We start from the raw sequence: 15,003 nt of genomic DNA on the forward strand, positions 1-15,003 counted from the left end.
AACAACCCCCCTTAAGCCAGGTAACACTTTAGACCCTAAGTCGCCACATCCAGGTAAGTTCAACCATTCTTCACTACTAGTAAATGCTAATGATGAAACCAAAGCGAACGATATCGCTGCCCTTGAGCAACTTTCCAAACAATTTAGGCTAGGCTCTACCGAAAATTTGAACCTTGCGACCAATATTAACATATTTACACCCACGCCGTCGCAATTAGCGGGGAGACAAGTAATGCCCCGCGACCTTCCAACCTTTTCTGGCAGTTCAACTGATTAGCCAATATTTATCAGTAGTTTTATGACCTCTACCACATAAAAATAATCATTGAATTTTAATTAGTGCAACTGGCCCGAGTAACAAACATTCTAGACGGAACAAGGCTGTTTCTAAAACTGCGTTTGTCCCAGCGTCTGTAAATACAGATCCGTTTCAATGTTGTCTTCCAGCTGGAGCGTATCGTCGATTTGTTTTGTTTTCTTTGTTGTTTACTGACCGCTGACGGTCAATCGTCGTCTTGGTTCAGATTCTTCAAAAAAAAAAATGTCATTATTATCAACCAAACAAAATCAGTTCAAAGATTGGCACACTCGGCACTGTCGGCACAGCTGCGGCACACTGAGAGAAAAATGACGCATATTATGTGTGTACCACCCCTTACTAAGCCTTTTAATGTAATATTCGCCCAGAAAAAAAATTGTAATAAATATTGTTTCCTGTGTAGAAATTACTGTAAAAATGCGTACTAGCAAAAAATTAAAATTTTTTACCTAAAGTCCTTGTTCTATAATTTTGGTCCGTTTTCAAGTGTTAATGGTTTTAAATATTCCAAAAGTTTACATTTTCATGAGCTTTTATTATTATAAAATATTTCTGATTGAAGGTATACATTATGAGATATTTGAGTTTTTAAAACATTGTTGGAAATGTTACTGAAAATTACTAAAAAAACCATGTGTAATTTTTGCAGAAATACAACTTTGTCTTATACATAATTTCGATCAGAAGTGACCGTTTCCGTGCTACATTTTATTGAAAAAATGTAAAAGATCCATTATGGCCGATTTTTGCAAAAATGTGAATGATTGCTCATAACACACAATTATTCAAAGTGTTATGCAATCGGAGAAGGTCGAGTTTTTACGATGCGTCATTTAGCGTGGAACTGCTCAGAAGGTACTTACCTAACCATTGTATGAAACCACATCAACATCATCAGTTCTGTCAGGATAACTAGCTCCTATCATTTGTAAAATGAACAATTCATATCTTGTCGCTCCAATATGTTCATGAAGTTGGCACAAGGAGTCCTTGGGGACACACATAATGTGTTAACTATGTATAAATTTACCTAATTTACTTTTTTTCTATGACAGTTAAACCCAGACTGCAATCATTTGGTACTAATTTGCCTTTTAAAATTAAAATGTTTGTATCATGCGAAACCGCGCTAACTGTCAACAACTTTTCTCAACATGTTCCTCTTCATCGCCGAGCCGTCTCCTGATGTCCCTATGCCGGATGTTAACCGGAAATAATACTCCCCATCCCGTTCGTCAATAGTAAATGACAAGACAGCTCTTGATGCAACGGCATTTTTTTCCACTACCAAGCAACATCGTTTTATTTTCAATTACGTTCGCCATCTAATATTCATAGGGAAATATGACGATTTGGCGACCGACCACGACCGCCCCTGCAAGTTATACTCTCCGGATGACACCACCACTGGCTGGCAGCATTAGTCGCCTATCTAGCAGGCTGTTGTAGAAGCACATAAAAATAGGAAAAACGAAAATTTTGAAATTCTCATTTCCGGCTCGAATTGCACTCAGTTGGATTTTCTCTTTCTCTTTTTCCATCTCCTAAACAAAATCCGCGATTTCCTGGCGTTGTCCCGTTGTCGCTACGCGGAAAGGAAATAGACAGCCTTTTTTTTCTCCTACTCTTCCAAGCCAAGCTGCGATTTAATTCGACCTGCATGGCAAATCGCGCGCACCCTTTCGTCTGAAGATTATTCCGGATGATAAATGGCTTTTGTGCCACTGTGAAATCTCTTGGAAACAAAACAAAAAATCAAACCGCAATCGCGAGCTGAGAGCCGAAAAAGAAAAGCTGACAGGATCAGGCTGATTGTTGGAGGTATTTTTTTTGTTTTGTTTGAAATTCCACCCGCGTGCCAAGCGTTGCGAGATTATATGGCAACAATGTGTACTTTCTGCAGCAGGCCACCACCATCAGGGCTGTAAAACACAAATCGCTGTTGTTTCTCCATTGATGGCGAGATCCACAGCCTGAAGAGTGAGGACGAGTGCGAAATCGAGTGATCCTTGACTTTCCCGTTTAGTACTGGTTGGTAGGACTATTGACACATCCCGATTCCACAGAAACAGTAGGGGCACCGAGATGCATAATGGATGAAGATTCCGCCGCCCGGCCTACTGATGGAATGCTGGCTGTGAACCGCACGGAGCGAGGGGGAAGGCAATTTTAAAATTTGATGATTTCGAAAGATTTGATTTGGCTCAATAATCGTAAACATCGAAATCGGATTCTTTTTGCTCTGTGCCGTTTTGATTTCCCGATAACATGTGTTGTTTTCGATTGCGTTCGGATTTGGCGTGACGACGGCGACGATGGTGGGGATGTGTACGATTGTGGAATACATATTTGTCGATTTGTGGTGCGACTCTTCCGCAGTCAGAGCGTAAGGGGGAAGACTGTAGGTGTCGGAGCACGTTTGACGGGGAATGACCGCGGGCGGAACGCTGGAAGTCTGTAGATTCGTTCCCTCGTGAGCGTGTTAAAAATTCCACGTTCTTCAAATTTATTTCATTTTGATTGAGTGTAAAATTGGGTAAAATGATTTATGAGAGAAATCGGGATTGATTGTCTCTACTGCGGTTCTGGATAATAGCATGAGAGATTTGAAGTTGACAGTTTATCGGTTAAATGCAGAGAATATTACAAGGACAAGACTTCCAGAGGGGTTTTAGATAACTTTGATAAGACATTGCAATTTGGCCTCAGATCGTCTAGTTTGTTAAGTCACGGTGCTCCCCGATGGTGATGTCTGCCCACAGCATCGCTTTGCAGTTACTGGCCAATAAGACTTCCGTTTTGTGGTAGGCTATCTGCAGCATCACTCTTTCCATCCTATTTCCACCTCTTCTAGCGTCTCTCCTACTATTGGAACGAACTCAAAAATAGGTTGACATGGTTATTTGCGACAAAACTATTAAGTGCTGCATTTTGACGTCATATTTTTCCTTGATTTGTTTTCCGTCGATCTTGTTTTCCGTACTGAATACCAGCTCCATTATCTGGACCCTACCTATTGACCCATCATTTCATGGACCGGGGACCAACGGCTTTACTTCCCTCATCAGAGATTGCATGCCTCAGCAAATCCTGACGGGACCGACTGCGATTGAACCCAGGCTTTGTGGAGTGATTGTATCATAAATATAAACTTCATAACTAATTTTCGATTTATTTTGTAAATCTATAAATTTCTCTAAAAGACATCTGCAGAATATGTGAAATTTCCTAAAATATTTCCAAGTAGATATGTTTAATGTCGTTTTTAAATATGATGACCTCAAATAATCTAATTACGCTCAAACCTTTTTTGTCACGGGATAAGTCACTCAGCACATTGTGCCGAAATTAGATTCGGCACACCTTCGGCACACCTTCGGCACAATCTCGTAGGCATTGGATTGTTGTAAATAAAATGGGAGCACTGCTGGACAACTGTCATTGAAGTTGTTCACAACATTACGTGCTGTTTGACTGTATATTCAGGAACATCCTCTAAATGAATATACCAGAGAAACTCAGACCAGCAGTTCACGAAATGTAGGTTCTAGAGTGATCTCAAGAGGAAGGGGCAGTTAATCAGACTCCCTTAATTCAAATATTGCTGCAACTCACACAAACCAAACTACAGAAGTTTATTCATCATCCTCTATAGTCGGTCTCCAACAATGTTCCCCACCGGTTCCAACTCTTTCCGGCCGCTGATAGACCGTTGCTTTTCACATCACGAAAGGCTAGGTTTCAGGTCTGCCTTTGAGGGCATCATAATACCCTAAAATACTGGACTTTTATAATCTTATGATCCATGAAACACCAAAATTTCGCACACCCGCCACTTCCCGCGTCATCCTCAATCCTTTTTTTTTATCAAACCAATACATTCAAGGTGTCAGAAATACCGGGTTGCCGGGATGGGCATATTACAAACAATCACAGCTTGTTCTATGACCGACACAATCAGCACACCTGCGGCACACTGACAAAAGTGCGGAGTGACCCTCGGCGTGACCTACCCCTTGGACTATGTACTGGTAAACGGGGTCAAATTGTTCAGCGAATTGTATTTGATCATTGAATTTTGAAGAATGAGAAACGTAAGTTCTTCTTGTTTTCCAGATATGTATCGATTTAAATCAATATAATTTTATTTGTTTACATTTTGAGAGATGTTGAACAGGTAGATTGAGGTTAAGAGGATGTCACTGCATACATTGCTTTCCTTCTTTTATTGTTATCGCTTCGTTGTTGAACTGACATGCGGGGCTAGATTCCAAAACTATATGCCCTACTAATTCTGTTATCATCGCAAATTAAATCAGATCCCAGAGCAAAACAGAGAAGCTCCAAGGGGCTAGACAGATGTACTCAGAGAGACGAGATTCTTTCTTCTATCTACAGAAGTTTTTCGGCTTCCTTCCTTCCCCGGAAATTTCTTCCGACTTCTCCTAGAAAGTAAATTTTCCGTTCTTAGTCCAAAAGTTCAAATACTCGACTTAAAAAACGGCAGAGATATAAAATCAATTTAAATAGGACATGCCACAAGGGGTAGGTCACTCCGCACACCAATCTTGGGACATTTTTTTGTCAGTGTGCCGATTGTGCCAGTCGTAGAGCAAACTGCGATTGTTTGTAAAATATCCATCCAGGCAACCCGGTAATTCTGACACGTTGAATGTTTTGGTTTGAAATCGCAAGGATAAATCGGATTGATGCATAAAAAAGTTTCAAGCGTTACGACACGTGTTTTTTCCAGCTCAGTGAATTTTTCCAAGTGTTTGCGGATAATTTACGGATTTCGATTCAAGTGTTGAGAAATTGACAGACGTTTATTTTTGGAAGTGATTGTTTTCCTGCTGAAGTGCTAAATAGAGTCGGATAAGAGATTATTGGGTGGAAAAGGTGTATAAAAGCGGTACCGCCATATTGGAGGACACCATGACATAACCTCACAAAGAAAAACCCGGATCCTTCCGGGAAAAAAGTATGAGATATGTGAATACAACCACACCGACAATGCCTCATATAGGATTATTGCTGAACTCGAAGATGATCAAGGAACCTGCAAAATCAACAAACTGAAGCTAGGAAAGATGCTTTCCGCAACAGCAGACTACAAAAACAACGTCACCAACATGAGACCCCTGGGACAGAAGAAAGCATTGATTTTTGTTAAGAATTTTGAAGTGGCTAACAGAATGCAGAAAGACGAGAAGTTGAAGGAACAAAACTTCAAGTTGTATGTTCCCAGAAGCTTCATTTCAGTCACTGGAGTTGTGGCTGGAGTGTCTACCGATATGACCGTGAAGAAAATCAAGGAAAACATGCAATGCCTAGTTCCAATCTTCGATGTCAATCGGCTTCACCGCTTCGTCGACAATGTAAAGACTGCTAGCAACAGGATCAGTGTTACTTTCAGAACAAGTAAGCTGCCAGAAGAGATCGAGCTTTACTGCTGCTTTAACAAGGTGATGGCGTTCATTAACAAGCCGGTTATCTGTCACAACTGTCTCCGATATGGATACAAGACAGACTCATGCCGATCGAAAAAGCGATGCACGGTGTGTGCACTTCAACATGAAGGAATGGACAGTGGAGACTGTCCGAACCCAAAGAAGTGTATGTACTGCAAGAAGGCACACAGAACAACGGACTGTGAATTTCCAGAATGGTCAAGGCAAAGGAACATCAAAACCATCATGTCCAAGACGAATCTGACATACATGGAGGCGCGGGAACTGAATCCAGTGTTGACCCAAAACCGATACGAAATACTCGAAAACGTGGAATAATTCCCGACACCAGTAGACAGTTTCGCTGATATGGTTGCAGGCAACTTCAAGACTAAGAATCCACATCAGTATCGAAAGGAGAGGAACAAGCGAACATTACAACAGGAGGATGTCAACATCGCGGATAAAGTTCAAGTATTTGTCGACAAGAAGAGGAAGACGGATCAGGAATGAGAGAAGGGTGGCGTAGCTCTATTTAAAAAGTATCGTGTGACGGACTTCGACCGCTGGGCTCAAAAATTCGAACAACTTCGTCAACAGAACATAACTCAACAACTCGGTGCAACCGGAATAGACGTAGCAGAATCAACTAATAACACAATCAACAAGAGTGACATGCCCAGCAGCTCCCAAACTGGAAAGCTGATGGATTGGCCGGACTTCATACATGAAACGGATAATGTAAAACCGTGAGTAGTAACGTAATGATCCACGAACTTAGAATATTCCAATGTTGATCATTTTGTTCTTAACTCTTTCCGATTTTGAATTGGTGCTGAAAAGGGCCGGTTGTTTTTCAAATGGTGGCCACACCAGTGCAAGTCGATACGGCCTAGTCATGCTGCCTATTGCTGGAAGCCTTTCCTCCGGTCGATGTGGGTGCTTTCGTCGTCGTGTCGTCTTCGCATTGGAGCGATGCGTGCTGTTCCACTCATACATCGTGACCGACGCTTATCGGTCGGTTACTTGAAAGTAAATGACGAAGAAAACGATTTGGCAAGCGTTTTTATTATCGCTGTTTTTCTCCTCCCTTCCTTTCATTGGTATAATGGTGAGCGGTCAACCGATCATTGAGCTCGCTCATGTGAGCATGCGTTTGTTCGATTTGCGCTCTATCGTTGCGTCCGTGTTTGGGATTTTTCGTTACATGGCTGAATTTTGATTTTTTTTTTTTTAAATGTTACCCCCAGTATAGAAATTAAAGACGTAGTCCTACGTCAAAAGAAAATCCACGAACAACTTAAGATGTTGGATACAAACGAAATAGGAAACCTAAAAGAGCTGCAAAAGAAAGTAAAAGCAATAGTTAAAAACTCGAAACAAAAGGATAAATACAACCCAAAGTTCTGGTCGAACGAGGAGGTTGAATCAGCTTGGAAGGTCAAAAACGAAGCCCGAACTCGCTGCAATAAAACGAGTGGCATAATGGAGCTATTAGAATTCAAAAGGGCAGAATGTTCATTCAACAAGGTGAGAGAACGGTCCAGAACTGAAAAATTCAACGAATTCGTAAAATCTATAGATCTTTCCACACTATCAAAACTTCTATGGAGTGACATTAGAAGACTTACAGGCAGACAGAAAAACAGAAAAGGTAATGTTTTGATTCATGAGGATAGGAGCTTAGCAATACAGTTCATGGACAAGCATTTTCCACTAGAGGTCAGGACCGATACAGAGTACAGTCAGTACTCAAAAGATCGCGACATCATCAACAGCAAAAAATGGAACTACTTGTTGGAAAAAGAAATAAGAAAGATTCTGCTCCAGGTCAAGACGGAATATCTTATGATATTCTGAAACAAATTTCTTATGCAATACAAGATATAATAATTCGGGAATTGAACGAGATTTGGCGAACGGGCAGAATACCCGCATCTCCTACATTGTTCAATGTATATACCGCTAATCTTCACTACATTAGAATTGATGGCGTGATCCTGGTGGAGTACGTTCAGGAGAAAGCACAAGAATTTGTAACACAATTTGAAGAAAAAGAAAAGCAGTTACATTTTGTTATTCACACCGATAAAACCAACGCTATGGTTTTTCAAACAAACGATAAAACGCTGGACGTAAAAATTAATAATATAAACATTGAAACTAAATACAGATAAATACCGATTTATCAAAAACATTTGATACCGATAAGCTTGAATACAATCTGACAACACTGCATCAGCGTTTGTATAGATTTCGAATGCCATCAGATTCGTTTCGATGTTGTCTTTGCTTGCCGAGCGGTCGGAGGAACTTGATCTCCTTATTGAGGGTCAGTTTGGTCGGTATTAGCTTGTTCAGATTAGGTGCTACTGGATCATCGACTTGGATCGGTTTCGAATCCACTGCTTGTTTTGTGTTGTTCCCTCAAATCAAAACATTTGAACTGTCAATTGCCAAACATCGCATTTTTCACAAACAAACAAAGTCAGTCCGGCTGGCACTCTTGGCACAGCGAAGCACACGTGAGGCACACTGAGAGAAAAGTTGGCTCAAAATAAGTGTGTAGAGTGACCACCAATCCTCTGGCACGGCCATAGACTTCTCTACCACCGTTAGTATTAGCATAGAGGTAACTATAAGACCAGAAGGTCCCGAAGAAACGTGCTCAACTTTTTGGCTCAGCTCTGGTACTATCTTCGGTCCCTTAGCTTATCGATGCACCCCTCGAAACATAGGAAAATCCACGAACCCCTCGAAGCGAATCAAAACAAACATAGTGTAGAACTAGAATGTCAACTAGAATGTCGATTTGCTCGGGACCAAAGTGGTGAGCCAATTTAAAATCGTTAGTTTCCACCGGTTGGTACAACGAAATCAATCCCCACGCTCATGAATACACCCAAAATCGTTTTGAATCCTCCATCCTTTCAACCCTATCGGTACCCGGTTCAGAACAGATTGCATTCCGCTACCGCAGAAATCCCCTGAAATAATGTGTATTTTAATTGAAGTTTACTGCCATAATTGGATTCAATAAAATACACACTTCACGCGTGGCACCTTTCTGCGCGGCCACCCTCCCCTCCCATATCAAGCAGCAAAGCGATTCAACAACAACACGCATTTACAGGGCGAGCGAGAGCCTATATAATTGAGGCGATTAAGTGGAATCTCCCTTTTCGCAAGCGACGAGAAACAGATACAGAAACGAAATGTTTGTCATTTGCAGCAGTGCGGTCCTCACCCAGAAGCCAATGATCGGGATTAGGCAGTTTTAATCAAAATTAAAATATACACACAGCATGCCAGTCAGTGTGATCCTGACAAATGAGCAGATTTCCCACTCCAATAGACAAGGAGCGGAGAGGGAGATGCGGAATTTTGGCAAAGTGGAAATTTTACCCCCCCTTGCACCCTTTCCCCCTTTCGGGAAGGAAATTTACTCAAGTAGTAACGAGAAAGTTGATAAGTTATTCAAGAACGATGCCACCACCACCGATGAACTTTCCCATGTTCAGCAGCAGCAGCATCAGCGCACATGTCGAGCGTACTAATCCTTTAAGTATTTTTAATAAAACTTGTCACTGGAGAAACTTGAGGCGCTTGTCGAGCGGAGTGACACACTTGAAGCTGTCAGATTAAATTAGCTCCCAAAACTCCCCATTTCCCGGCCGTTGAACGGGTTAAAGTTCGTATTACAAACCGAAACCGGAGGCGAGTGTGAGCGATTCCGATAAAAACTTCTTCTTCACCCTGTTGGAATAGGAACAATAAAACCATTCCGGAAAATTAGCAATTCGAATCTTGTGCAAACGATGAGATGCTCCTCGTCGACTTCATCAAATATTGACTATTGTACAACGAAGTGAAAAATATAACTGAGTGGAACGACACAACTTCGAGGAGACGGCCAGGCAAAGGGGGAAGGGGGAGCGCATGGTTTTCAAAAATAATAGTCCAGTTCGGTTGTGTAAACGTTTTCGAATGAAGTCGAACGGAGCAGCAGCCATGCGAATGGCGAATTTCGTAGCTCTCATAATTCATATAACTTTTGTATTTTTATTGCCCATGCCGTCTCGAAAGTTTTCTACCAAACGGTTGTTTGCTTTGACTGTTCAAACAAAGTGGTCGTAAGAAGAAAACGTGTTAAGAAATGTGTGTTGTTTTTCTCGCTTGTCTTTGATTGATCACTTATTTGGGCTTCCCGTATTGAAATCCTGCGAAAAAACTCCAATTACGTAAGCTTGGTTTGGTTACGCAGCAAAAGTTACACCTCAAGAGAAATCGATGGGATTACAACACGAGTTTGGTAATTTATCAAGGATTAGTGTGCTTTGTGTGGCGACATGCGGGTCGCTTCAGTGAAGCATTTCTTCCATAAAATTGGTGGAAAGAGGTTAAGAGTAACACGCATTTTCTTCGTTAATTTCTCCCAGGTAGGGAAGAACCAACCGGTGGAAACTATCGATTTAAAATTGGCTCATTACTTGACTAGCCTATTGGTCCCAAGCAAATCGATTAACGTACCCCATTCTAGTACTACACTATGTTTGTTTTGAAGATGTGAAGATAAAATGAGGGGTTCGTGGATTTTCCTATGTTTTGAGGGGTGCATCGATTAGCTTGGGACCGAAGAGAGTACCAGAGCTGAGCCAAAAAGTTAAGCACATTTCTTCGGGACCTTCTAGTCTTAGAGTTACCTCTATGGAAGAACCCAGTCTTAAAAGAGCATCCCTTTGCACTTAGATAAAAAAAAATCAAGCATTGCAATCATTTGTTCTAATATGTGCATTTTTCCAATTGCAGTATGCATGATTCACTGGGGCCTCCCTTAGCTTAGTCGGTAAAGGCGCAGCTATTTACTAATGGGACAATTGAGTGAATAGGTCTGCTTGGTGTGAATGATGAATTGAAACTAAATTTATTCGTTACAACATATTATCATGGCATACTACAGCTTGTAGCTAATTCATCGGTTACTTCTCCATCATCCACCCTTAACCGAGAATTCTACCAATCCCTATTGTTTGTCGTCCAGCTTCAAGTTAAGGGACCGGCACCGTCTTTGTTAGAAGATCTTCTGTTTGAAGATGACTGCCAATGTGCTACAACTTGTCGCAAAAGATGGTTATCGTTCCGTCTTGCCCTGATAGTTCCTGCCGTAGTCACATAGAGGTAACTCTAAGACTAGTAGGTCCCGAAGAAACGTGCTCAACTTTTTGACTCAGCTCTGGTACTATCTTCGGTCCCAAGCTAATCGATGCATCCCTTGAAACATGGGAAAATTTACGAACCCCTCATTTTGTCTGTCAAACTTTTATAGAGAATCAAAACAAACATAGTGTAGTACTAGAATTCTGACTAGAATAGGATACGTTAATCGTTTGCTTGGGACCAATAGGCTAGTCAAGAAGTGAGCCAATTTCAAATCGATAGTTTCGTATTGATTGTTGGTAGTCCTTGGTTGGTAAGCCACTACTTCTTGTGCTGCCGCTGATACTGCCATGTATTCAGCCTCCGTCGTTGATAAAGCCACGGTTGATTGCTTACGACAGTTCCACGAAATCGGTCCACCTGACTGCATGAAGACGTACCCGGTGATAGAGCGTCGCGTCTCGATGTCGTTTCCCCAATCTGCTTCGCTGAATCCAACGAAACCGTTATCTGCTTGCTTGCGGTAAGTAAGCTTCATATCCTTCGTCCCTTTCAGATACCGCAAAATACGTTTAGCTGCTATCCAGTGTGGCTTACCGGGGTCGTTGCAGAAATGACTGACTGCGTTAACGGCGAAGCTGATGTTTGGTCGGGTACATTGCGCTAGGAACTGGAGACCTCCTACCAGCTCCCGGAATGGAAATTTATGCATCTGCTTCCATTCTTCTTCAGTTCTAGGGCTCATCTGCTTCGATAGTTTTGATTGTGATCTGCCGGGGTTGCTACTGTACCACAGTCACTCATGCCGATTCGTTCCAGCAGCTGATGAATGTACTGCTCCTGGTCTAAACACACAGTTCCGCCTCCTCGCCCGACTGGGATTCCAAGGACTTTGTTGGCCAATCCGAGATCCTTCATCAAAAGCTTCGTTGTGAGCTGTTTCTTCAAAGCATTCACCCACCGCTGGTTGTTGGAAAACATCAGTAGGTCGTCGACGTATACCTCCACAATGAGAATCTCCTCATTTTCGATTTTGAAATAGACTCACGTGTCAAACTTCGACCGCGTGAATCCAAAGCGCTTGAGTTCACCATCCAGCTTCTGGTTCCATACTCTACTGGCTTGTTTCAGTCCGTACAGCGCTTTCTTCAACTTGCAAACCTTCTTCGGATTTCCGTTGGCGATAAAACCTTCCGGCTGCTCCATATATATGTCTTCCTCTTTCAGCTCACCTTGCAGAAATGCGGTGACTGCATCCATCTGATGTATCTTGAGATCCATTCTGGCAGCTAACGACATCAAGTACCGGATGGTAGCATACCGGACCACGGGTGAATAGCCCTTAACTTGAGAATAGCCCTTGATTACCAAGCGGGCTTTGTATCGCTCTGTGGATCTGTCGGGGTTCGTCTTGATCTTGAACACCCATTTGCAGCGGAGTGCTTTCCTTCCCTCTGGCAAATTGGTGAGCTCCCAGGTTTGATTTTTCAGCAACGCTCGATACTTCTCAACCATTGCGTCCTTCCAACGGTTGCTTTCATCGCTCGTAATCGCTTCTTGGAACGTCTGTGGCTCGACATTCAAATTGTCCGGGACCTCGGGTAACTGGGAAATTTGGGAAGTTTCGTGAGGAAGAAAACCGAAACCCAAATGGAAATCTTGATACTTGCCTGGAGCTACGCGCTCCCTCGCACTGTGCCTTACCAACTGTTGTGGGTCTTCTGTTTGTGGAGGGAGCGCAGCAGGTTGTTGATCCGCATCAATCAAAGTGATTCGTGATCACCTTCATCAACGCCCTGTTCCTCCGCATCCTCTTGTTCGTTCCGCATCCCACTTCCGTCGCTTCTCTTTGGGAACGTGCACCATTACCTCGCTTCCAAACACAAGAAGGTGCGATAAATCGGGACGATTTCCAATGAACCTTTCCTCGGGAGTTACCGGTAGGCCTTTTGTCGGTGATCGGTTGACCACGTAAGAAGCAGTGGCTACTGCTTCCGCCCAGAATCGCTTCTCTAGTTCAGCATCGCATAACATGCTTCTTGCTCGCTCCACTAACGTGCAGTTCTTCCGCTCTGCTAGCCCGTTCTGCTCCGGATGGTACGGAACCGTGGTTTCGTGGTGAATGCCAGCTCGCCGAAGGTAACGGCGCATCTCCCGATTGACGTACTCCTTGCCATTGTCCGTTCTAATCCGCTTGATTTTCTCACTCGTCTGGTTCTCTGCATACGACTTGAAATCTTCAAGATTTCAGGAAATAGACGAACGCCTTCCTGCTAGCATCGTCGATAAACGTTAGGAAATATCGACGTCCTCCTATCGACGTTGTCTCCTTCGGCCCACAGAGATCAGAATGGATCAGCTCAAGCAAACGTTCAGTCCTGTGACCCTTCGCCTTAAACGGCTGTCGTTGGTGCTTGCCATGCAGCCAGCCGATAAGTGCCCCATCCGCTGATGCCATAGTTGGAAGCTGTTCTGCCCTCGAGCCAAGTGAAGTGATGAACTATTAGCCAACGCTAACTTGTGGAGTCCATCCGAATGCTGTCCGATCGCCACAGCTTCGTTTGTAGTGCTGTCAGACAACTTTACAAGAGTCTTTGTCAAATATGACCTGATACCCGTTCTGGCACATCTTGCTCACGGATAACAAATTTAACGCCAAATCTGGAACGAACAGAACATTACTAAAGTGAACCCTACACGATTGCCTTTATTGACTGTTCCATCCAAGTAATCACGATGTTCCATTCAAGTAATCGCAGCAACCTACAGCTGCAACCGAGATGGAAAAATTAGTGATTCGAAGTGTAGATGTTAACTTGAATAAACGTACAGTTAGAAGCACTCAAACTTTCTTTATTCTTTGAGAAGAACACTTCAGTTGGCGACGAGGATTTTTCTGGAAGCTCACAAGTTCAAGAAATTCCAGAATCGAACCGAGGAAGGATGGCGACGACAAACGAAGAACTCCAAGCAGCGATTTTGCAGCTTCTACAGCGGTTGGCCGTTCCACAAGCAACGAACCCAGAGCAAGTTTAGGAATCCCTGTCGACAAACATCAGCGAGTTCTGCTTCGATCCGGAGAACGGTACCACATTCGAAAAATGGTTTGCCCGTTACTCGGATTTGTTTGAAAGCAACGCACGAAGTCTGGACGACGCAGCAAAAGTTAGGCTTCTGCTCCGGAAGTTGGACACGTCCTCTCACCATGGCCTGTCAAGAGTTCGAGTTCCAGAATTTGAAGATTGATCACTTCAAGTGCTTGATTTTCGTCTGTGGTCTCAAAGCACCACGCTACGCGGACATTCGAGCAAGGCTTCTATCCCGGATTGAAGGTGAAACGGCTGATGCTCCGGTGACAATTCAAACTCTGATCGACGAGTTCCAGTGGCTCGTCAACATCAAGCCGGACACTACGATGATCGAACATCCATCAAGGTCGAAGAATGCGGTCCATAGCATTTCGGAGAAGAAACCCGGAAACCAGCATCATCCACTGAAAACGGAAAGCAAGTCCACTCCTCGTACTCCATGCTGGCAGTGTGGTCAGATGCACTACGTCCGTGACTGTCCATTTTCTGATCATCTCTGCAAGGTATGTAACCGCATCGGTCATAAAGAAGGCTACTGTAGCTGCATCAAGTAGTCTTCAAGCGACTCTTCAACTTAACCTCGAGTGAAGAAGCAGTTCCAGAAGAAGGCCGGTCCCAGATCTCAAGCCAAGGGAATTTTCGTGAAGCACATCGCAAACAGCAACCGGAAACGCAAGTATGTGACCATCAACATTAACGGTGTCATGACTTCGCTACGACTGGATTCTGCAAGTGATATCACGGTGATTTCCAAGAAAACTTGGCAGCAACTGAGACGACCAAAGCTAACTCCATCATCGATCGAAGCCTCCAACGCATCTGGTGGACCACTCGCTCTCATCGGAGAATTCCATTGTAAAGCAGTCCTCAATGACATGGTCAAGCGTGGTCAGTGTTTCGTAACGTCATCACCAGATCTCAACGTAATGGGTATTGATTGGATCGACATGTTCAACCTGTGGTCGGTTCCGTTCGATACTCTCTGCAA

The sequence above is a fragment of the Ochlerotatus camptorhynchus genome, unplaced genomic scaffold (assembly GCF_037179485.1).
Source record: "Ochlerotatus camptorhynchus isolate MF236.1 unplaced genomic scaffold, CSIRO-AGI_Acam_v1.1 ptg000268l, whole genome shotgun sequence".
Taxonomy (NCBI): domain Eukaryota; kingdom Metazoa; phylum Arthropoda; class Insecta; order Diptera; family Culicidae; genus Ochlerotatus; species Ochlerotatus camptorhynchus.